Genomic DNA, 25,114 nt, shown 5'->3' on the forward strand with positions numbered 1-25,114 from the left:
AAAAATAAAAAGATCTGCTCATGATTCCACTTTACTCATTTTATTTCCCTGGTATCTACAAATAATCCTACCCATTTCCTTCAATTTGATATGCCACACCTTTATAGAAATGTTTAGTACATAGCTAACGTCGAATATAGACAAGAGGTGGATAGGTAGGTAAGGATTAGGTAAAGAGAAGCAAAGCATATTCAAAAATTATATAAACAGAATTCACTGAAAACTATCAATTTGGGACGTGCAAGGGAATAAGGTACATTAAAAATGTAGAGTTTTACTTTAGCAGAAAATGAATTGATAATGTAGTCTCTTGTATAAATCTATAGATAGGAAATTAATGACATCCCCAGAAAATAAAAAAGCTCAATATTCAATAGCTTTTATTCCCACAGTAAGGTCTGTATCTTTTGCTTCCTTTGATTTCACAAATAAGCTCCAAACCTTGCAATGTCCTAGTATGACAAACTCTGCTTGTTCAGAGCCAAGAATAAAAGATCTAATTACTGATGGAAACTCACCTTTGAACACACCCAGTGAGCGCTGAGGCAGCGCTCATTTAAAGACTCCTAATGGTCTTGATTCAAAGAACTCCCTGAAGACTGCACTGATTTCATCAGGATTGCTGGCTGCAATGGTCAAAGTAATATCTGTGGGATATGACAGGAATTATGATGGATATTGAAAGCCCTACAAATCAAAGAATGAAATCACTTTTCTACCTGAGAGTTCTGATATATAAAACCCGGAATACATCAATAGTGAAAAGTTAATCTCTTCCCAGTAGAAGAGATGAAGTCCTACAACACACAACTCTGCCAGAGGAAAGGCAAAGAATCTCTTCTGGGTGAAGATTCTCTCCTCAATCTTGTTAGGAATTTACATACAGTACAAAAATAATTGGATTAATAAGTATCTACCAGATCAGCATAGATTAAAAATGATCAGCTTTTGGCCAGAGCCGCAGCTCAACAGGCTATCCTCCACCTGCGTCTATGGCACACCGGGTTCTAGTCCTGGTCAGGGCGCCGGATTCAGTCCCAGTTGTTCCTCTTCCAGTCCAGCTCTCTGCTGTGGCCTAGGAGGGCAGAGGAGGATAGCCCAAGTGCTTGGGCCCTGCACCTGCATGGGAGACCAGGAGAAGCACCTGGCTCCTGGCTTTGGATCAGCGCAGTGCACCAGCCACAGCGCACCGGGCACAGCAGCCATTGGAGGGTGAACCAATGGTAAAGGAAGACCTTTCTGTCTCTCTGTCCACTCTGCCTGTCAAAAATAAAAAAATAAATAAAAAAAGATCAGCTTTCAAAAAAAGTTCATTATTGCAAACTTTCTCCTTTTTTTAAAAGATTTATTTATTTGAAAGTCAGAGTTACACAGAGAAAGAGGAGAGGCAGAGAGAGAGAGAGGTCTTCCATCTGATGGTTCACTCCCCAATTGGTCGCAACGGCTGGAGCTGCACCGATCCGAAGCCAGGAGCTTCTTCCAGGTCTCCCACATGGGTGCAGGGATCCAAGGACTTGGGCCATCTTCTACTGCTTTCCCAGGCCATAGCAGAGAGCTGGATTGGAAGAGGAGCAGACTGGTCTCCAACTGGCACCCATATGGGATGCCGGCACTTCAGGCCAGGGTGTTAACCTGCTGTACCACAGCACCGGCCCCAAACTTTCTCCTTTCAAATCAGTGCTTTCCAGATACCAATCTTCCAAAGTGACTTAAGACTTGGTGTTGGGGCAAGTAGTGTGGTACAGTGGGTAAAGCTACCATCTGCAACACCAACGTCCCATATGGGTGTCGGTTCAAGCCCTGGTTGCTCTGCTTCCCATCCAGCTCCCTGCTAAAGCACCTGAGAATGTAGCAGGAGATATCCCAGTCCTTGGATCCCTGAACCCACAAGTGAGACCCATAGGGAGTTCCAGGCTCCTGGCTTTGGCCTGGCTCAGCCCTGGCTGTTATAACCATTTGAGGAGTGAACCAACCAGTGGATAGAAGATCTCTCTCCCTAATTCTGCAATTCAACTAGATAAAATTTAAGAAAATTGTGATGATAAAAAACTTTCAATTTATTTAAAGAAATAATTCGGGGTGGGGGGGGCGCTGTGGCACAGTGAGGTAAAGCCCTGACCTGAAGCGCCAGCATCCCATATGAGCGCCAGCATCCCATATGAGCACCAATTCTAGTCCCAGCTGCTCCCTCTTCCAATCTAACTCTCTGCTGTCACCTGGGAAAGCAGAAGATGGCCCAAGTCTTTGGGACCCTGCACCCACGTGGGAGACCTGGAAGAAGCTCCTGGCTTCAGATCGGTGCAGCTCTGGCCATTGTGGCCATCTGGGGAGTGAACCAGCGAATGGAAGACCTCTCTCTCCCTGTCTCCCACTCTAACTCTGACTTTCAAAAAAAGAAAAAGAAAAAAATAATTGTGGGCTCCTGGCTTCACCCTTGCTTAGTCCTGGCTGTTGCAGGCATTTGGGGAGCAGACCAGCAGATGGAAGATTTCTCTCTCCCTTTTTCTCTGCTTTTCAAGTAGATGAAAAAACTTATTTAAAAAAATCCTTCTATTCATAGCAAGTGAAAACCACTTCCCAGAGTATAGTATCTAAATTACAAAGCTTTATTTGCAAGTTCATCTGATCTGTAACAAATCTAAATTCCCTTCAAATCCAAAATGGCAGTATGGATTGCTTTACTTCCATAGCTTGAAAGGGGCCTTTGAAAATAGGGATTGAGGGGAGAGGGAAAAAGAACTGTACTATTCAGTTGTGTAATCAACAGTTCAGCCATCTTATATTTGAGCTAAATATAGGCTCATGAGATATGGGGGACAAAAATGCCAAGTATGACATCATTTATTTCAAAATTGGGTTTCAATTTTCAGAAAGTAAATCATACAATGGACATTGAAACCCAGCACTTTGTGCAAAATGTCAGCTGAAGTACATTCATACAAGGAGTGTTGCATGTTGTTGTAGGGTCTGATGCTGCAGCACTCCTCATCTTCACAGACGCCCTCTTAAAGTGCCAACAGAATTTGTCCTCAGGAAAAAACTGAAGACAAACTAATCCTATGTTTCAGGGTTGTTTCATAATAATAGTTATCCTACAGAAGAGCTAATTTTTAACAAAAAATTAACTACAGAAATATGTATACTGTATATTGGTATACCATGAAATCATTAAATTAGACATAGAAAAACATGCAATGTCAGAGGAAGAGGAACACTTCCATCATTTGCTGAGGAGGTTAGCAAACTGTTCTTAGACAGTCCGCATCTTTCTCTGCTCAGCTGCCTTTCATGGGAACTATAGTTCCTTATTCTGTGACATTCAATAGTTTCAAACAAGCAGAACGTGGATAGCGCCAGTAAGGTCAGACTTGCACTTGGATCTGGGGTGCTCGTTTCATTGTTTTTGTGGATACATCACACACTTCCCTGTGATTTCATGCCAAGATAATGCCTGCAGTTATTTTCCAGAAAATGGATTTCAGGATCCTGGAGCCCACCTTGCTTTGCAAAGAGCTAGACATGTTGGAAATTTACTTCTAGGAGGAGGAAACTCACACTTAACCAAGGACAGAAATGGATGAGTACAAAACCTCAGCTCCTTAGCTTCAGGGTCAGACAACTGAAACAATTTATATTCCAGGTGTCCCCTACGGGATCCAGCTACAGTCACCTTCTGAGTAACTCTGCCCATTTTCATCCCCAAGCCCCCATAGGCTTCCTGCAGCACTTCTGTTAAAATTCCTTGCCCCAGGAGAACACAACCAAAGGTAGAAGAAAGGACACATCAGGGAAGTTCTCCTCTCCTGCTTCCAGCAGAGGTTCCATCTCTTCCTTAGCTCCAACTCCCTTGGGTAACCCCCACTGTGATTGTTCAGTGCAAGCACACTGAAGTCTGATGCTAAGGGTAGAACATTATTTTGAAGATGCAGACCATGAGAGTTGGGATGCGGAATTTCTGGTGTCTCACGTAAAACTGAAAGATATTGAATCACAAAAACCTCTTGGGTCTTCACACTGCCCAGAGCAAAAAGGGAACAGAGGAGCTCACCTCTGACCTTCTCCACATGTTATTCCCTCATTTTACATAGCCCAAAATGGAGAAGTAGACAGCCTAACAGAATAGGGATGATTTATAGAAAAAAGAAAAAGTCACTGGGATTGGTATGCTATTCAACATGCAGTGGATTTGGAACCCAAGATAAATATAAACTACTAATTCTCCTGTTGCCAATATGCATAGACATGAAATCAACAGAGTGAAGTGGAAGTAACCCTTCTCATGATTACACGTCCTAGTCCATCACTGCAACCTTGTTTCCTGGTGATGTACAGATATTGACTTAAAAAGGAGGAATGCTTCTATTAAAAGGTACACAATACCCCCATCAAATTATAAATTGCAACTACCATGTGGCTACTGGGGCTCCTTATGCCATTGAGTCAATAGGCAGATGAGGCATTACTGCACCCGCTGTGATGATCCAAGTCATCAAAGAAATCGCATTGCTGTTGCACTGTAGGTACAGCAACGTCTATGCCAGAATCCATCAAAACACCTCATAGTACTTCCATACCAAGTAGTACAGTCAGTGGAAGATTACAACACCTCAATGAAGACCACTAGAAATTCAATGCTTCTAGAACAAAGATTTGGATCATTCCACCAAGAATGGTTCCCAGTTAAGGTATACCTGCATATAAGAGAACACTGGATGAACAGTGGAAGAACACAATGCTAAATGTCAACCACTGCCTCATGTTCAGTTACAGAGATGAGGACTGTAGCAGCTATGTGTATTTTTAAAAAAGATATACCTGTACGTATTAACAAAATACCTATTTACCTTTCTCCTTCATTGTTTTGTTTGAAGAGTTTTAATGATTACTAGTTTTATATTTATTTCTCAGATGACCTGATCTCAAGTAGGTATTCAATGTAACGGAGGGACTACCTCTCATCTAGGGTGCTAACTCTGGTTAATAGCCACTGTGCGCCATCATTTGGAGGAAAAAGTTGGGGGAGGGATTTTTCCATAAATGACAGTTGCCTCCTTGTAGATGGAAGTATAAAGTTAGGCAAGAGAATGAAATAAAGGGGACACAACATGAAAGGAGAAAGTTATTCCTCTTTGCAGATGAGATTTTACACACACACACACACACACACACACACACACACAGTAAAACCTAAGGACTTCACCCAGAGACTGTTAGAACTGATAATCACATTCAGTAAAGCTGCAAGATGCAAAGCCAACATGTAGAAGTCAGTAAACTTTAGACACTAATAACAAAACTGCTGAGACAGGGATCATAAAAGTAATGCCGCTTATAATGTTTACCAAAACCAACTAGGAATAAGTTTAGCCAAGGAAATGAATGATCTCCACAATGAAAATTAAGAAGCCCTGATGAAAAAATTGAAGACCTCAAAATGTTTGTGGACTAGAAGAATAAATAATGTTAAAAAGGCCAGGTTACCCAAAGTGGTTTAAATTCAAAGCAATAAAAATGCCAATGGCCCTCTCAGGACCAGAAAACATGATTCTATAATTTATATGGAGCACAAAAACAGCCTAAACAATCTAGAACACAAAGAATAATGCTACAGATATCACATTTCCTGATCTCAAGACCTACCACAAGGCTGTAGTAGCCTAGACACAGTGGTCCTGATACAGAAACAGACGCACCAACCAATGGAACAGTATAGACTCCAGAAAAAAATTCACACATCTTAAACCAACTGACAAAGGTGCCAAAAATATGACCTGGAAAAGGATACCATTTTCAATAAACGGTGCTGGGAAAACAGGATATATATGTAGAAGAATGAAGCCTGACTGTCACCATAAAAAAAATAAAAAATAAAAATAAAAACAAAACTAGGCCAGCACCACTGTTCACTTGGCTAATCCTCCACCAGCCACAGCGCACCGGCCGTAGCGGCCATTTCAGGGGGTGAACCAATGGAAAAGGAAGACCTTTCTCTCTCTCTTAACTCTGTCCGAAAAAAAAAAAAAAAAAAAAAAAAAAAACACTCAAGTTGATCAGAGACAAACATAAAACCAGAAAGAAAGAATAAAAGTGTTAAAACATAGGAGAAACACTTCAAGATGTCAGTAAAGGCATATTTTTATATCAAAACATAAGCAGAAAAACAGCACAAAATTTGAAAAATAGAAATCTATCAAACTAAGAAGCTATTGCATAGCAAAGGAAATAGTTAAGAGACAACCCACAGAATGGGAAGAAATTTTTTTTAACTTTTATTTAGTAAATATAAATTTCCAAAGTACAGTTTATGGATTACAAAGGCTCCCCCCACCCCGTAACTTCCCTCCCACTCACACCACTCCCATCTCCCACTCCCTCTCCCATTCCATTCACATCAAGATTCATTTTCAATTATCTTTATATTAAATCAATCTTCTGTATATAAAGTAAAGATTTCATCAGTTTGCACCCACACAGAAACACAAAGTGTAAAATACTGTTTCAGTACTAGTTATAGCATTACTTCACATTGGACAACACATTAAGGACAGAGATCCCACATGAGGAGTAAGTACACAGTGACTCCTGTTGTTGACTTAACAATTTGACACTCTTGTTTATGGTGTCAGTAATCTCCCTAGGCTCTAGTCATGAGTTGCCAAGGCTATGGAAGCCTTTTGAGTTCGCGTACAAAACTGTGTTGTTAACTACAGGAGCTATGCTTTTCAGATCTCTAGAACTTATCTTGAATCAAAATCTTTACCCATTAAATAACAACTCTGAATCTCTTCACTTCCCAGCCCCTAATGTACAAGGGTCATCTCTGCTTCTACAAATTTGACTGTTTTAGATATTTCAGGTAAGTGGAATCATACAGTGTCTGTCCTATAAGGGAGCTTCAGGAAGTGTGTGGAGATGTAATATATTTGTTTTGGTGCAAAAAATTTGAAATCCAAGCATAAATTTTTCATAATCTCAACTTCCATGAACTTTTCAAATCCCTCTGATGCATGAATTTCACATTTTTTGCACAAGAATAAACTCACCTTTTAATTCCAAAATCCATGACATTTTTTAAGTACCCTCATATCTGGCTTATTTCACTTAGCAAAATGTCCTTCTAGTTCACCTTTGTTGTCACAAATGGCAGGATTTCCCTGTCTTAAAACTAAATAATATTCCACTACATGATTTTTTTTTTCTATTCATCTGTTGACATAGGCTGAAGGGTAATGTTTTATAATGCTTGTTGAGTATAACACCTGTTGTTCTGACAAAAACTTCAAAGTGTCAGCTGCATTAACACAATGTTTCTAAGCTCTGGCTACAGTATGATCAGATGTTTGATGTAGCATTATTTATGGGTCTTGTATCTCTTGATATCTCCAAAAGTCATCTGTTAGCTCCTCTGCATTCAACTTACAAGTGAATTAAGAGTATAGAAGGTGGTACAAAACATTGAAGGAACAGGTTGGCACTGGATCATCCAAAAGTTTTCTAATCTATCCACCCATTGAATTTGTCTGGGTTGCATTTGTCCCTGTGTAACAGAAACCCAAATACACTAGCACTAACAAATTGAGAGATTAAAAAAAGGAAAATAGCAGTCTAGCACTAATACAACCATACCAAGGTGCCACCAAGGACCAAGGATCTTCTCATCATTCCACCATCCATAGCATGTATCTTTATTCTTCATTATTTAAAAATGGACTATACTTCTAGGGATTGGGTATTTTATCAAGTTCCAGACAGGAAACAAGAGATAGTAGACAAGGTTAAGAGCATGTGCCAGGGCGGCACTGCGGCTCACTAGGCTAATCCTCCGTCTGCAGCACCGGCATACCGGGTTCTAGTCCAGTCAGGGCGCCGATTCTGTCCCAGTTGCTCCTCTTCCAGTCCAGCTCTCTGCTGTGGCCCGGGAGTGCAGTGGAGGATGGCCCAAGTGCTTCAGCCCTGGCTCCCGCATGGGAGACCAGGAGAAGCACCTGGCTCCTGGCTTCGGATCAGCTCGGTGCACCAGCCACAGGGCACTGGCCACGGCAGCCATTGTGGGGGGTGAACCAATGGAAAAGGAAGACCTTTTTGTCTCTCATTGTCCACTCTGCCTGTCAAAAAAAAAAAGCATGTGCCATCTGTCTTTGAGACCAAAGTAGTTTTTCCAGAAACCATACCCAATAGACATTCACATATTTTTTTGGCCAGATGGCATTTTCTTGCTGTGAATGAGAGTGGTGTAACAAGTACTTCACTAGGCACATGGCTATACTGAACAAAAGCTGGCTATGCACCTAAGAAAGAACAGAGAGTGGACACTACATTGTGTAAGAGTGATGTTCACGGGTGTGGGCATGTACCTCACCAGGAAGTGCCAATCCTCCAGATCTTTAGCTGGGATCTCCTATACAATGATTTTTTCCCCCGCTGACTCCCTTAAGGTATTTAATTCTGGAGACTAATCATTCAAAATAAACAGCCTCAGTTTCTTCAACATCCATGAGTTGAAGGCATTGAAGATTTAAGATTTGCTATCACACAAATTATAACTCTAATTTCCTGTTTGGATCAGACAAGAATTTGACTTGAAATAGAACAGAGGATGGGGTGTTTTGCCAACAAAGACACTTCCTGCTTTTCTCTAACTTTATTCATGTTTTCCTGAACTGGGAATGTGATTTGATTGATTGTGTCTATAACTCTGGCTAGAAGAACATGAATCAGCAGTTCTGACCTCCCTGAGGAAACAGGTTGCACAGTTCAAGACACTGTTTACAGTGCAACTTTGGGATAGAGGAGGGACCAAGACCACCACTTTGCATTTGTTAGTGGGTTTTTGATTCACTTACCTAACGCGTATCTTTATTTTCTAACATGTGAAGACTAATATTGGGTGAGTGCAAAGACACATATATTAGACAAAAACCCATCTTGAAGGATTTTACAAATAGATGGCGTGTGATGTGTGATATGTACCAAAATAACCACAACACAAATTATTTCTGTGTTATTTGGAAAGTAAATTTTAACACCCATCTGGAGGTCCAGAGCCTGGTCAGAATTTTGATCAGTGAACATAAGAGGAAGTTCCAATGAAGGGAAAAGTTTAGTGATAAGTTTAGCAGGAAAGAAAAGAAAGAAAGAGGAACTATATTTTCCAAGTACCTTCAAAGTGTTCTGAACATAAAGTTGACAGTATGGGTCAACACCGAGTCATAAGACCAGAGGAATGCATATCTTGGATCAGTTGACTATGTCTACCTGCCCTTGGCTATAAAACTGACAAGTTGGTTTCTTGTTTTGTTTATAGTTTCATCTTAAAGGGGCTGTAAAACAATTTATCATCATAGGCTTCTAAAGTAAATAGTCCTGGGGCCAGCACCATGGCATAGTGGGTAAGGCCACCATCTGTGGTGCCGGCATCCCATATAGGTGCTGGTTCAAGTCCCAGATGCTCCACTTCCAATCTGGCTCTCTGCTACGGTCTGGGAAAGCAGTGAAGGAGGATGGCCCAAGTCCTTGGTCCCCTGCACCCACGTGGGAGACCTGGAGTAACCTCTTGGCTCCTGGCTTCGGATTGGCGCAGCTCTGGCCATTGTGGCCATCTGGGGAGTGGACCAATGGATGGAAGACCTCTCTCTCTGAGCAACTCTGACTTTCAAGTAAATAAGTAAATAAAAAAAAAATAGTCCTGGGGGAAAAAGGACCTTAGGGACCAAGATGCAGGAAAAATCCCACCTAAAATTTACTCAAGCTGAGCGGACATTAAGGCTGTCTTGGTTAGTGTCCAAGGTTATTGATGATAGCATCCCAAAAAAAAATGGACTGGGATCTGAGTCAAGGCTGCTTCCTGAAATACGAGATGGAAACAATATCAAGCTAAAACATGGCATGAGATTTTGTATCTTTTTAATATTCATGGTTTGGGAGTTGAACACTTTAATTATATAACAGCCTCTTGTGGTAATGGATTTATTTTAAAATCTAAAAGCATCTTTGCTCTCAGAACTTATTAAATAAATTCACATTTCTAACTGCAAGCTAGCCAGCCTGCAGGGCTCAGAGTGCAAAGATGACACCGGACATAGAATCCTGCTTCATTCTACCTCTTCTGAAAATCAAGAATGCTCTGTTTGTTTGGCATTGCTGCCAGCATGGCTGTATCTTGCTGTTCCTCATCTCTAATAAATTAATGGCATTAGTACAGCAAGTCCTGCCCTCCTACCAGTGTAATCCTGAGTTACTGGTATCATTAATGTGAAGGTGGGAAGCATATTTTCATAATTGCCACCTACTCTGATGGAAACATAAAGCGAACTGCTTTTTTTCAAATGTCAATGAAAATATCATCTCAAACATGTCATTTGAATGATTCATAAAGCGCAATGAGAATCTGTCCTTGCTCAAAGGCAAAGAAATTCTAAAGGAGGAGTTAATAGGTAGAGATGGGTTTAAAAATAGGTTCTTTAACAAAATATTGGGTGACAGTAGGTGAAGGCAATAGATACTATCTCCTAAATAATTCAGTTTTTCTTCAATATTACTTGATTCTTTCAGAGTACATCTGAAATTTTCCATTTTGTGCCTTCCAACTACACAAGTGGAAGCACAGTAGGATTTAATGTGTATGGTATTTCTAAGACATATTTATGTAAATGTCACTTGGAGAAAAATGCTATATTCCCAGGGCAAGAAAATCAATCACTAACTTTACTGAGTATTTAGTTCATAATTAACTTCCTAAATTAGGTATTGAAAGAACATTTTAGGGTCTAATTCCACTGAAATATTTTAATAGTGTATTTAAAGCATTTCTGATTCCTTCTGTACTTAGTTTTCTAAGATAGTTTTATGAATGACAGTGACAATATGCAAATATTTTCTATAAAAAATTTGTAAAACCATTCAACAGGGACACAGAAAAATAATACCTTGCTTTTTAGAGTGATTTTCTAAATGAATGGGAAAAAAGAATCAAAATTTTCAGTTTCAAGGCTATGTGAAAAAAGAACCCCACTAAACCAAGTAATTTAGAAATTAAATTAGGTTCAAAATATCTCTAGGCTTTGGTTTGGTTTAATATAGTCTGAAAAACACACGGCCTGGGGTGGGCATTTGGTGAAGCAGTTAAGGCACTACTTGGGATGCTCACACCCCGTATCAGAGTGTCTGGTGCTAGTCCCAGCTGCTAACCTTACTGATAGAGCTTCCTGCTAATTCACACCCTGGGAGCAAGCATGACTCAGGTTCTCTGGTCCCAGGCACCTACATGGGAGACCCAAATTAAATTCCAGACTCCTGGCTTCAGCCTGACCCACTGCCAGTTATTGTAGGCACTTGGGGAGTAAATCAGTGGATTAAAGATCTCTAGGATGGTTTGCCTCTCAAATTAAAAAAAAAAATGGAAAAAACCCAGATGGCTAGTTTTCAGAAAGAAGCCAAGTACTTCCTTAAAAACAGCAAGCAAAACAACATATGAAGAAGACAAAAGTGAAGTGAAAGAACGCAGAGGCGTAGTGAGTGCCTTTGTTGGCTTTGGAAGAGGGCTTCTGCTGAACTCTGTGGCCCTTCTACCTCTGCTTTGAAGTCTGCCTGAGCTGCAGAGGGTAGCTGCAAAGTCTGGAACAAGTGTGTGGTAAGGAATCTCAGGAAAACCTTCATGGGTTCAGCACTGTGGCACAGCGGGTAAGGCTGCCTGCAATGCCAGCAGTGGCAGCTGCTCCACTTCCAATCCAGCTCCTTGCCAATGCACCTGTGAAAGCAGAAGAAAGCACAAGAGCTTTGGGCCCAGCACCAATGTGGATTTCCAGGCTCCTGCCTTCAGCCCGGCCCAGCCCCAACTGCGGTGGCCATTCGGAAATGAAGAAGCTGACAGAAGATTTCTTTCTCTGTAATTCCTTCCAACTCTGCCTTTAAAAAAAAAAAGAAAAAAAAAAGATTTGCAAGTCAGAGATACACAGAGAGGAAAGGCAGAGAGAAGAAAGGCAGAGAAGAAAGGGGGGGGGGGGGATGGTTTCCATCTGACAGTTCACTCCCTAATTGGCCGCAATGGCCAGAGCTGCACCGATCCGAAGCCAGGAGCTTCTTCCAGGTCTCCCACGTGGGTGCAGGGTCCCAAAGACTTGGGCCATCTTCTACTGCTTTCCCAGGCCACAGCAGAGAGCTGGATTGGAAGTGGAGCAGCCGGGGTCTCGAACCGGCGCCCATATGGGATGCCAGCACTTCAGGCCAGGGCGTTAACCTGCTGTACCACAGCGCTGGCCCTAGTTCTGCTTTCAAATAAAAATAAATCTTTTTTTTTTTTTTTGACAGGCAGAGTGGACAGTGAGAGAGAGAGACAGAGAAAAGTCTTCCTTTTCCGTTGGTTCACACCCTCCAATGGCTGCCGCGGCCGGCACACCACACTGATCCGAAGGCAGGAGCCAGGTGTTTATCCTGGTCTCCCATGGAGTGCAGGGCCCAAGCACTTGGGCCATCCTCCACTGCACTCCCGGGTCACAGCAGAGAGCTGGACAGGAAGAGGAGCAACTAGGACAGAATCCAGCACCCCGACTGGGACTAGAACCCGGTGTGCCGGCACCGCAGGCGGAGGATTAGCCTAGTGAGCCACTGTGCTGCATAATAATAAATATTTAAAAACAGTGTAAAAAAAAAAACACACTACACAAAACCCAATGGATTTCAATGCCAGTATAACGATGAGAAAGAAATAACTCAGGCATGACAACACAATAGGCTCAACCTTGGCACTGGATCACGGTAGGGAAAGATTCCCCTGAGAATTTGAACCATAATCCTAAAGTCTATAAGCCAAAACCATGTAACTGTGTAATTCATCAAACCCTAATGAAGGATTCAAAGAGATTCTGCATTGGTAGTGACCTAAGCAAGCAATAATTATCTCTGGAAAACTATGAAATATTCCCATTGATAAAATTCAGGAGAATGTTGGCAGATAAAAAATCAGAACACATAGAAAACTCTACAAACAATACAAACCAAAAATAGCAAATGTTAGACTTGTAAAGTTGAAATTTTAAAATCATCATAATACCAGTATTCCTTACAGAATATTAAATAACTGATATTACATGCATCCTGAAATAAGATACATGATAGAAAATGATGGAAATGATAAAGCATAAAATACACAAGATGAAAGAAACTCTAAAAATATAAGCATAATTTAAAATTAAAAAGTTAATGGATACATGAAACAACATGTTAGACACAGCCAGAGAGAAAAATAATAATCAGCTGAAAGATGAAGCCTAGGACATCATTCAGAACATGCTAGGAAAGGCATAGAAATTAACTTTAAAAATAAAGAGATGGGGCCAGCACCGTGGTGCAGTGGGTAAAGCCATTGCCTGCAGTGCCAGCATTCCCTGTGTGCACAGGTTGGAGTCCAAACTGCTCCACTTCCAATCTAGTTATCTGCTAATGCACCTGGGAAAGTAGTGGAATATGGTGCAAGTACTTGGGCCCCTGCACTCATGTGGAAGATCTCGAAGAAACTCCTGGCTTCAGCCTGGTCCAGTCCCAGCCATTGTGGCCATTTGGGAGTAAACCAATGGATAAAAGAGCTCTCTTCCTCTCTCCCTGTGTGTGTGTGTGTGTGTGTGTGTGTGTGTACCCACGTGCAAGGGTAACTCTGCCTTTCAAATAAATAAATCTTTAACAGCATAAAAAAGATTAAGGAAATAAGAGATTGAGAAAATCCAACACACACCATAATGGAAGTTCCAGAAAAATACGGTAATAAGAGGGAGAACTTAGAGGAATACTGAAACAATGAGTTACAATATAAGGGAACTTCAAAAGTTCTTGGAAAAAAGTGCAAGAATTTTGAAATCCATAGTTTTTATAATACGCATTTTCCATGAACTTTAAAGATATTCATTTTCATTTCAAAAAGCCACGGGGTGAGGGAAAGAGTAGTTTCCATCTACTGGTTTTCTCCCCAAAAGAGCTAGAGCTGAGCTATGCCACAGCCAAGAGACAGAAACTCTACCTGGGACTCCCACATAGGTGTCAGGGACCCAAGTACTTTAGTCTTTATCTGCTGCATCCCAGGACAACTATTAACAAGAAGCTGAGTCAGGAGTAGAAGTGGGAGTAGTCCTTATGCACTTAACCCACTGTACCACAATACTCACCCTTTCCATGAACCCCCACACACATGGAGGTGACAAGAGGCACGAAAGCATGCAATTATGGTAAATGGCTCAACACATTTGTGGAGGATGAGAAATCCCATGATTTGCCATCTACATGCTAGAGAACCAGCCAAGACAGGGGTGTAGTTTCTGTCCAAGTCCAAAGACCTGAGAACTAGGGGGTAAACAGGGCAGCAATGTGAGTCCCCAAGTCCAAAGATCCAAGAACTAGAAACGGATGTATGAAAGCATGAGAAGCTGAACATTTCACCTCAGAGAATTTACCCTTTCTCTACTTTTTGTTCCACATGGGCCTTCAACTGACTGGATGATGCTTACCTACACCAATAAGCAGGTATTCTTGTCTCAATCTACCAACGCAGATGCTAAATGCTTCAGAAACACCTGCACAGATACACCCAGAAGCCATGTGTCAGTGGCTATCCAGATGTTCCTTAGCCCAAATTGACACACAAAAGTAACCATGACACTGCACTAAAAAAGGATGTCTGTTTCAGACAGATGAAACATGACCCTACAAAAGGTCTAAAACACAATGAAATGAAGAGCAAGGACAGTGTGGACTATGAATGCCAATCTAGACCAACACTGGGTAAAGCACCAAGAGCAAAGCTAAGATTTTTTTGGTATAAAACTTAAATATATATAAAAGAAAAATCACATAGTTTAGAGAGGAATAAGTTGAATTACAATGGTTCGTGGGCCATGTATTGCTCTAGAACATATTAGAGGTTCTGATTAACAAGTATATTTTAGAAGTTAAGGATTTATAATTTATACAGAAAAAATAGAAACACTATAAATTCTACACTAGGAAAGAGAAGAAAATCCTAAAACAGAAGGAAAGAATACACAGCCCAGGAAACATATTTAGATAAAAATATATAAATACAAATGTGTATATAATATAAATATGTATAACCCTCAAATTTAGAAACATTTCTAACATGGAATATGGATAGTAGTATAAAATGATTTTTTTTTATTTGAGAGGTAGAGTTACAGATAGTGAGAAGAAGACACAGAGAGAGGTCTTCCATCCGCTAGTTCACTCACCAAATGCCCACAATGGGCTGGAGCTGTGTCGATCTGAAGCCAGGAGCTTCTTCTGGGTCTCCCACATGGGTGCAGGGGCCCAAGGACTTGGGCCATCCTCTACTGCTTTCCCAGGCTATAGCAGAGAGCTGGATGGGAAGAGGAGCAGCCAGGACTAGAACCGGCGCCCATATGGGATACCAGCGCCACAGGTGGAGGATTAACCTACTACACCACAGTGCTGGCCCCTAAAATGATATTTCTTTGAAAGATTACTTTAAAGACAGATTCAGAGACAGAGGAAACAAGAGAAAGAACACGCAAGCGAGAAACTTCCATCCAGCTGGTAACATGGGTATGAAAGAAATATATGCATCTATACTTACACATACATAGATCTGTTTGTGTAATCTAAAAACTTAAGGATACAGAAGAATTTCAAATTTGACCATAGTGAAAGGTAAGTACCAACAAAACTTGATGAAGTAATATCAGGCAAAATAAACAGAAAAAAAAATAGAAGACATGAAGATCGTGACCAGTTTTAAGTCACCAGAATCAACTATCTTTTGTTTAAATGCACCTAATAAAATAGCATCAAACCATTTGAAGTAAAAGTTGGGAGAATTACAAGGACAAAGTTTTTAATAATATATGGTAAAAAAAAAAGTAATCCATTAACTGTACTTTGAAAATTTATATTTACTAAATAAAAAAAAGTATTTTACTTATTGGTTGACATATACAAAATAATAAGCTCAAACTTTTAATATTCAGGAAATGCAAAGTTAAGCCATAAGAAGACATAATTTCATAGTTATTAGTTTAGCAGAAATTTAAAGACTGAACAATTAGACATGGAGCAACAGGACTCTCATCTATTTACAAAGCTTAGAAAAAAAATGACATGCACTTACCCTTGATCTGACAATTATGCATGTAGAAGTAGACCTTAGAGAAACTCTTTCACATATAACAAAACTTGTTCATATGTATGTATTTCAGTGTTTTCAAAACACAAAAGTAGAAACAGTAGAGAGAGTAAACTGCAGTATATTCCTACAGAGGAAAATTATAAAGCAACAAATGGAACAACGAAAATAACCAAAACACAGCAACGAGTTAATGAGGGAATTAAGAGACACAGCATTGAGTAAAGATTCAAATCACAGATACAACCATGAATGATATGATTTAAATGAAGTTTAAAACAAAGAGCACATGAGTGTGTGACTATGTGCTGCTGTCCACTACAGGGACTTGCACTGGGCCAACAGCCAAAGTCAACTAACAAAATCCGGGAAGATCAGGAAATCTGGATGTGACATTCCAGACATCAGACAAGGGTTCCCAGAACTCAAGCTCCAGGACATTTTCAATTTCCCCCAAGTAATACATGCACCAATGAATCGGAAAGGTGTTTAAATTCCAAAACAATCAAAGCTCTGAAAAATACGTGGAAGCGGTCTATGGCCTGAGAAATAAAAGCTGTACAATGTCGAAAGCCCCCAGTATTCATCACATCCTCTCCCCAAATCCTCTGATTACTCATCATTAAAAATTAATTCTTTAGCATTCTGAATTCAACCCACCTTAGCTAAATACAAATGGGCCAGTTCTCTCTCCAACTTCACATTTTCTCCATCTGCTAATTTGCTTTGCTATCATTCCCTCTCTGCAACTCCATGTGCCACATCTCATGACAAAATCATGCTGTTCAAGTCTTTGTATGAAACACCCCATAGGGACTGGCACAGTGGCATAGTAGGTGAAGCCGCTACTTGTGGTGCTGTCATCCAATATGCGCACTGGTTCGAGTGCCAGCTGCTCCTCTTCTTATTCAGCTCTCTGCATATGGCCTGAGAAAGCAATAGAAGGTGACCCAAGTGCTTGGGCCTCTGTACCCACATAGGAGATCTGGAAGAAGCTCCTGGCTCCAGATCAGCTTAGCTCTGGCTGTTGCAACCATTTGAGGAGTGAACCAGCAGATGGAAGGAAGACCTCTATAGTTCCAGCTCTCAAAAATTTAAGAACTTAAGAAAAAAAAGCCCCACAATTCTCCAGTTAAAGGTAATCTCTGGACTCTTAAAGCAAGAAGAACCTTTATTATGACACATACTTTCTTTCTTGTTTATAACTTAAAAATCTGGGGTGGCAGAGCCTAGACATTATGAGAGCTAGATAGAGTTCCAGGCATTCTATTTGTACAAACACTGCTATGCCTCCTGGCATAGCAAGGAAGACTTTAGCAGCAAGGAAGACTTTAGCAAAAACAGATGCTATGATTGGTGTTTCTGAACGAGTAAGATTAACCCACCCCCTCTTTGAAGAAATGTCTCAATGGTAAGAGCAAATGCTCAGATGTACAACAGTTAGGGTGTCTGGGTTTTCCAACTGTAACTTCTAATGCTTGGCTGTCCTTGTCCTCTCATACAGAATGTATCCACCTATGGATTTATGGCTGTTAGATGAACGTTTTCACCCCACAAAAATTCATATGAGGAAACCCTAGTCCCCAATGCCTTATTAGGAAATGAACCTTTTAGATTCAGAGGTGGTCACGAAGGTGGGGTCCCCTTGACGGGATTAGTGGCCTTCAGAGCTTCCTCTGTACACTGAGGACACAGCATAAAGGCAGATTTCTCACCAGGGACCAAATGTGCCAGCATCTTGATCATAGATCTCAGGCCCCCAGAGCTGTGAGAAATACATGGAATTTTGTTATACAACTGGAGCAGACTGAGACAGTGACTACAAGACAGAAAGTGTGAGGCCAGTGTTGTGGCACACAAGTTGTAACAAAGCAGGTAAAAGCTACCGCCTGCAACACCAGCACCCAGGAAGGGAACTGGTTTTGAGTCCTGGCTGTTCCACTTCTGATTCAGCTCCCTGCTAATGTGCCTGGAAGATGGCGCATGTGCTTGGGCCCCTGTAACCACATCAGAGACCCTAAAGAGGCTCCTGGCTTTGGCCAGGGCAAGCCAAGGCCATTGCAGTCATTTGTGGTGTGAACCAACTGATAGAAGATCTGTCTCTGTGTCTCTCCTTCTCTAACTCTGCCTTTCAAATAAATAAGATAAACCTTAAAAAAAAATTGAAACAGTAATGGAACACCTTCTTGAAATCAAAGTGCTGCAAAAAAAAAAAAAAAAATCAAAACCACCAGCAAAAACAACTAATGAAATGTGGATTGAAGTTACCAAGAATAATGGCACTTTTATTCAGGAAAGTGAATAGACTTCAGTATTTGTTTCTTTTATCAAATATTTAGTTAAATTATTCTAAGTGTGGACAAGACAGCTGATTTTGAGAATCTTGACATACTTAACATCTTAACATGGATATGAAAGCCAAAAAAAGACTGAAAGAGAGATGGCCATCATCTAATGTGTCTCCACCTCCTTTATGTGCAGCATTCATACAAAGCTAAATCGTCAAGAATGGAATGGAGTTGCCACATTCTAACCCAAGGATTATACTACTTTGAAATATAACTTATAGGGCCGGCGCCACGGCTCACTAGGCTAATCCTCCGCCTTGCGGCGCTGGCACACCGGGTTCTAGTCCAGGTTGCCCCTCTTCCAGGCCAGCTCTCTGCTATGGCCAGGGAGTGAAGGATGGCCCAAGTACTTGGGCCCTGCACCCCATGGGAGACCAGGAGAAGTACCTGGCTCCTGCCATCGGATCAGCGTGGTGTGCCGGCCGCCGCGCGCCAGCCGCAGCGACCATTGGAGGATGAACCAACGGCCAAGGAAGACCTTTCTCTCTGTCTCTCTCTCTCACTGTCCACTCTGCCTGTCAAAAAAAAAAAAAATTTTTTTTGAAAAGCTGAATTAAGGGGGTTGGGGACGCAGAGAGACAGAGACACACATACAGAAGTCTTCCACTTGCTGGTTCACTGTCCACTGTCCAGAGGGTTTCAACAGCCAGGAGTTGTCCAGGATGAAGCCAGGAGTCTGGAGCTTCTTCCAAGTCTCCCCAGTGGGTGCAGTAGTCCAGGCACTAAGGCCATCTTCCACTGCTTTCCCAGGCACATTAGCAGAGAGCTGGACCAGAGGCAGAGCAGCCCATACTGGTGCTCATATGGGATGACAACATCACAGGCAGTGGCTTAACCCTCTGGGCCACGATGTCAGCCCCAAAATCCCAACTTGACTTCATCAGGAAATCCTGTTGATGAGGGAGAATGAGTTTGGCACAGCTTTCCCTTAATCTTTAGTTTCATCCCATGTTTTCTTTCTGCTCTGACCAACAACTTGCCTGTTAACTTTACAGTATAACTCTCCTGAGTTTGACTGTGAATGCCAAGAGTATTGCGGGAGCAGGAGTAGTTAGGGAGAGCTATCAGTCTGTAGAGCACCCACGTAGTAAAAGACACTACCTTGGCCTTCTGAAGTATATAACTTGACAACAGCCCTGCAAGCTCCCTGTAAACAATGAAAGTCCAGCACACCCCTCTCCCTGGTCACAGTGATCAGACTATCCTACATCAGCTCACAAGGGTTGTAACATATTAAATAACACTGCAACTGCTCCAATAAGTTAGAAGTTTTTTATTGCCATGTCCTACTCATTCTGAGTGCTGATTTGGTGTTGACTAAAACAAGTGTACTTATTGCAACTGAATTTTCTTTAGGAAATCTCATGCAGCAGGGCTATGTGGAAGATTTAGTGTGTTATTATATTTAATGAAACTGAACTTTGAATATGAAATTGCCCCAAGAATTATATGCAAATATATTACTTTCATTTGTGTCATTCACCACTTCAAAACCAGCTCAAAAAAATTATTGAACTCTAGCTTTTTATTCAGTCTTGTTGAAATTCACAGGCCATGTTTAATAGCAACTGATAGAAATTTTAAGAGCTTCAGAAATAAGTTTGTGACAATGCATATTATTAATCACCTTTGTTGAAAATGAAAAATGAAGGGAATGATAATTTTGTTTGCATATTATTTGCCACAAAATTTAGTGAAAGTTTATCATGTAACCATGAAATTGTTTTTTCCTAAATATATTTACTAAGATGAAAAAGTGAAATGTTTCTTTTAACAGCTACAGGAGTCATTGACTTTAAAAAAACAAAAGATTTGAGAGGCAGAGTTACAGACAGGGAGAGGGATAGAGAGAGAGAGGTCTTCCAACAGCTGATTCACTCCCCAGATGGCGGCAAAGGCCAGAGCTGTACCAATCCGAAGGCAGTATCTTCTTATTAGTCTCCCATGTGAGTGCAGGAGCCCAAGCACTTGAGCCATCTTCCACTGCTCTCCATAGCAGAGCATTGGATTGGAAGAGCAGCCAGGACACGAACCAGTGCCCATATGGGATGCCAGCACCACACATGGTGGTTTAGCCCACTACGCCACAGAGCCAGCCCCAAGTCATCAACGGTAAAACTTTGTTATCAAAAACCATATTTGTTACAAGAACTTTTTAATCACTTGTTTAAACAATGTTTTGGTAAGATGATTTCTCTCACCAACTTTGAAATAATTAACTTCTTATCTATAATTTCATTGATCCCACTCTAATGTACTTTTTTAAAAAAAATTTTAAAGTCAGAGTTACAGAGAGAGGAGAGGCAGAGAGAGAGAGAGGGGTCTTCCATCCAATGGTTCACTCCCCAGTTGGCCAAAACTGTGTGATCCAAAGCCAGGAGCCAGGAGCACAGGGACCCAAGGGTTTGGGCCATCTTCTACTGCTTTTCCAGGCCATAGCAGAGAGCAAGATCGGAAGTGGAGCAGCCGGGTCTCCAACCAGCACCCATATTCAATGCCAGTGCTTCAGGCCAGGGCATTAACCTGCTGTGCCATAGCGCTGGCCCCTCTAATGTACTTAATTGATATAAAAGAATAAAAGGATACTCTAAGAATTAAGACATACATAAAGCAGATCAACCTCCAGAATGACAAGTAAGGCCAGTGGACCCTCTCACCAGTGATGCAACCATACACCTGCTATAAGATATTAAGTAGTTGTAGTCTCTGAACTGCCATAAGGGTATATAGCAAATGTAAAACATGTATCCAAGAAAATCTACTGTATCTCAGAAGAGCCTCCAGTGCCTGAAGCATTTGAGCCATGGATATGCTCACATCCCTCACTTTCCCCAGGCCTTAGGTCAGTATGAAGGAAGCTCTACTGTGCAGCCAAGAAGAACAGGATCACTCTCTACCTAGTTGCCAATCAAGAACAAGTAGAATTAATAGACATCTATAGGACATTGACTTTCTGAAAGCAAAGCAGGTGTTACCATAGGGAAAGGTCATGAGAATTGTACAGAAAGCAGTTCTCACTTCACTGACCACTGAACCAACGCTAGCAAACCATCCACTACAGACTTTTTATTAATCTGCTGTTGTTCAGGATCCTTATTCATTGTAGCTGAATTCATTCTATTGCCATGCCAGAAAAGGGAGAAGACAGTACTTACAGTTCTGGCAGGAGACTGAGGCTTCACACAGAGGAATGTGCAGTTTATCTCCCAAGCATACCATTCTACTCTACATCACAAAGAAGTCTCTTGTACTATGGCTACCCATAACATCACTTATTACTATGCAAGGTTCTGCAAAAGAACAGCCAAGCTATGGAGTCGAAGAACTGCTCAGTTCTCCATGTATGAGAATAGCTAATCCTTTCTGTTCACCTTCAAGTCTCAACTTGTAGTTCAAGGTCTTTGATAAAGGCTTAAAAATTATTTTAGATTTGGTGAATGAAAAAAAAAAGTGATCAGGTGATACCAGAAATAGTAGCTGTCTTTCCTGGTCTCTATCCATAAATTAAGTCCTCAAACTAGTTGCATAAACAAAAATCTGGGAACTTGATAGAAATGCAAATTCTTAGGCCCCTACAGACCTACTGAGTTGCATGCCAAGACTGAGAAATGCTGCCCTGTAACCTAAAGGCATATGAGGCGATGTGTTCTCTTTCCTTGCTCTCATGCTTTCCTTTTCTTTCCACTTTCCTCCAAAAACCCATTTTCCCGTCACTTCTGCAAATGTTAAACATCTGAAAATGTTACCTACATGCATCATGTCATCTCATTAAACAACACGAACACTGACCCCCACACTAAGGCTCATGGGAGATTTTCCACTTACAAATTGGAAATATGTAACCCACAAGTCCACCCTCCAAGAAGTTAAAAACTATCAAATCCAGAAAGGAAATAGAGTTCAAATCCCAGTCTATACCTATCCTAACCCCCATTAATGATACTGAGCCTCTTTCCTCATTGGGTCATTTCTAAGTAGTGGGTCTTTATTTTTCCTTCCTTCTCCCTTTCTCTTCATGTAGGATTCAATCAACTCACTTCAATTTCAAAATAGCTATGACCATCAACCCTATCTCATTTCAGTTTATTACCTTTGCTTGTCTAAACCTCATACTACCGTTTTCATTTATTTCATCTAACAGAGTGAAGACTGAGTGTCAATGAGCTCTATGCATATATCCTGGAGATTCAGCCCAATTTACCTTGTGCTAAAGCATTCTAGCTCCATCCATTTTTAATAATCTGTCACTACAATGAAGGAATGTCCCATTTGAAGAAGTGATCTTAGTGTGAACACACGCCTCCATCCCTAGTTACCCTCTATTAACCTTTAATTGATAATTATTCTTAAGGTTGTTTTATATGCTCCTCACTGTACATCTTCTAGCAAGTTTTCCAAACAGATATCCTTCATGTATTTTTCTTACCCCTTGAAGACTTTTGAAAATATAGTTTTGGTTTATTCATTAAAATGTTGGCTAACACTATCCTTCCAACAAGAGACACAAGAGGGAATGAAAGGCAAACCAAAGCCATGAGATCCCTCAGCCTGCATTTAGAGTCCATCCCAGATACAACCAGATGTCCCACAAACACCCAAAAAAGAATTTTTGCAGTGCTGTAAGAGTTGTCTCCCCAGGAGGCAACTGTCTGAAGGCAGCTTTGAAAGATATGATGGAAGATATGCTCTCAATGTCCGAGTTCACTAGTCTATGAACAGTAGTACACTCTGCTAGCCTGCATGTTCTCCTTTTTTCCTTTTATATTTTTTTTTCCTTTTTATTAGGCCTTTTGAAACCACCAAATCCATCCTGGAAAAAAATATGAATCAATGATTTATTAAAATATAGTATATTTAATAATAATTTAAAATGACACAAGTAGTGTATATACTGCTCTAAACTTTTCCTAAGTATTTCATTAACATTTTTACAATGGATTTTAGTAGTACATTTTATTTTAACAAAAGAATTCCGTAATTAACAACAATAAACAGTATTAGTGACTTTTGAATTTGCTAAACAGGACTTAAACTAAGGTCTCCCAACTCCATATCCCACACTATTTTCTGTACACAGAGCATATTTTTCCTGTACTTTACCAGGAAGTAACTAAGTTACTTAGGATCACCAAGAAGGAGAAATAATTGAAGCCTGACTCAATGATACACATCATTAGTCGGAAGTATATGCCAGAATTTTCAATTAGCTGTTCAATGCTGTATTTAAGGAAATGTGAAAAGAGAGAGGTTGTGTTAGAACAAAATGAGGGGAAAAAAAAAAAAAAAAACAGTGTCTTTGGATCTACCTGGCAGTAGCCAGACCAATTTGGATCCACCTTGAGATTTACCTGGCAGAGCCAAGACCAATTCTATTTTTATTATATGCTGATAACACACAGTTATTCCATTTTCTCCGTCTTCCACTCTAATATGTGAAATTAGATGATGTCATTCAGCTCCACAAATCTTGGTGGTGTTGCCTGTAAAAACATTATTGGACTATAATGACCTTGTTTTCTAATGGATCCCACTAATATAAATGAGACCTGAGCAAGTTCCATAATTCTTGAAAATAACAATTGGAAAAGCAATGTTCAATCAGCACCAAGTTAGCTTTAGCTCAAAGTCTACTTTAGCTACTTTAGCTCAAAGTCTGCCACACTATAACGTGCAGCACGATCACCCTAGTGTGTTTCAATCCTCATGTCAAAAATTTCAGATCTGCGGACCACACTTAGAGAAAGCTTATCTGCTCCTCTTAAGGTTAATCTTGAATCTGGTGATTGACCCAAGTACTACCTGCTTCCTTGGGTACAGTTGATTAAGATTAACATTAGGTGTTTTTTTGTTGTTTTTTTTTTGTTTTTGTTTGTTTGTTTTTGGACAGGCAGAGTGGACAGTGAGAGAGACAGAGAGAAAGGTCTTCCTTTGCCGTTGGGTCACCCCCCAATTGCTGCTGCGGCGGGCGCACCGCGCTGATCCGAAGCCAGGAGCCAGTGCTTCTCCTGGTCTCCCATGGGGTGCAGGGCCCAAGCACTTGGGCCATCCTCCACTGCACTCCTGGGCCACAGCAGAGAGCTGGCCAGGAAGAGGGGAACCGGGACTAGAACCCCGTGTGCTGGTGCCGCAGGCGGAGGATTAGCCTATTGAGCCGTGGCGCTGGCAACATTAGTCATCTTGACCGATTACCATTAGTCATCTTAATTCAGGATGAAAATGTTAACTGCTGCTTTGTTAAGATCTTCTAATGTTTTTGTTTGCTAATGTGCAAATTTGTTTTTAACAGTGCCCTAAAGAGTAGACTAAATAATGGAACCATCTGAAGAAAATAAATTTACTAGAAGAAATTAGTATATTAAGACTAGGTATATCTTTAAAAGTTCTTCAAATATAAATAACATTTTATTACAAGATATTTTACTCCTGTGTAAAAATTCAATCTCAACTTCAATCTCAATTCATTATAATTCAGGATAATCTTAATCACTAAAATAAAAGTTTTATTATTCCTTTATATATATATATATTTTATATATATATCTGTGTGTGCATATAAAGGCAACGTCTTCTAGTAAAATAAAACTTTACAGAAAAACTTAATTATAAATAGACAAAGAGGAAATTG

At 40.6% G+C, this 25,114-nt stretch overlaps 1 long non-coding RNA gene across 27 annotated transcripts in view; it reads right to left on the reverse strand.

Moving 5' to 3' along the window:
• Positions 1 to 25,114, reverse strand: part of LOC103351184 (uncharacterized) — a 430,373-nt gene that overhangs the window by 356,617 nt on the left and 48,642 nt on the right. For 5 of the 27 annotated variants that reach the window (XR_016217436.1, XR_016217452.1, XR_016217465.1 and 2 more), the window contains one exon: positions 23,378 to 23,969. The exons of 20 other annotated variants lie outside the window; for them this stretch is intronic. This is a non-coding gene — a long non-coding RNA (uncharacterized LOC103351184). Of the gene's footprint in view, positions 1 to 6,443; positions 8,106 to 23,377; positions 23,970 to 25,114 lie in introns of those variants that run through there. 2 more of the 27 variants (XR_016217437.1, XR_016217454.1) reach the window with 2 other exon arrangements.

The sequence above is a fragment of the Oryctolagus cuniculus genome, chromosome 12 (genome assembly GCF_051225735.1).
Source record: "Oryctolagus cuniculus isolate XC-2025 breed Fujian yellow rabbit chromosome 12, ASM5122573v1, whole genome shotgun sequence".
Classification (NCBI taxonomy): domain Eukaryota; kingdom Metazoa; phylum Chordata; class Mammalia; order Lagomorpha; family Leporidae; genus Oryctolagus; species Oryctolagus cuniculus.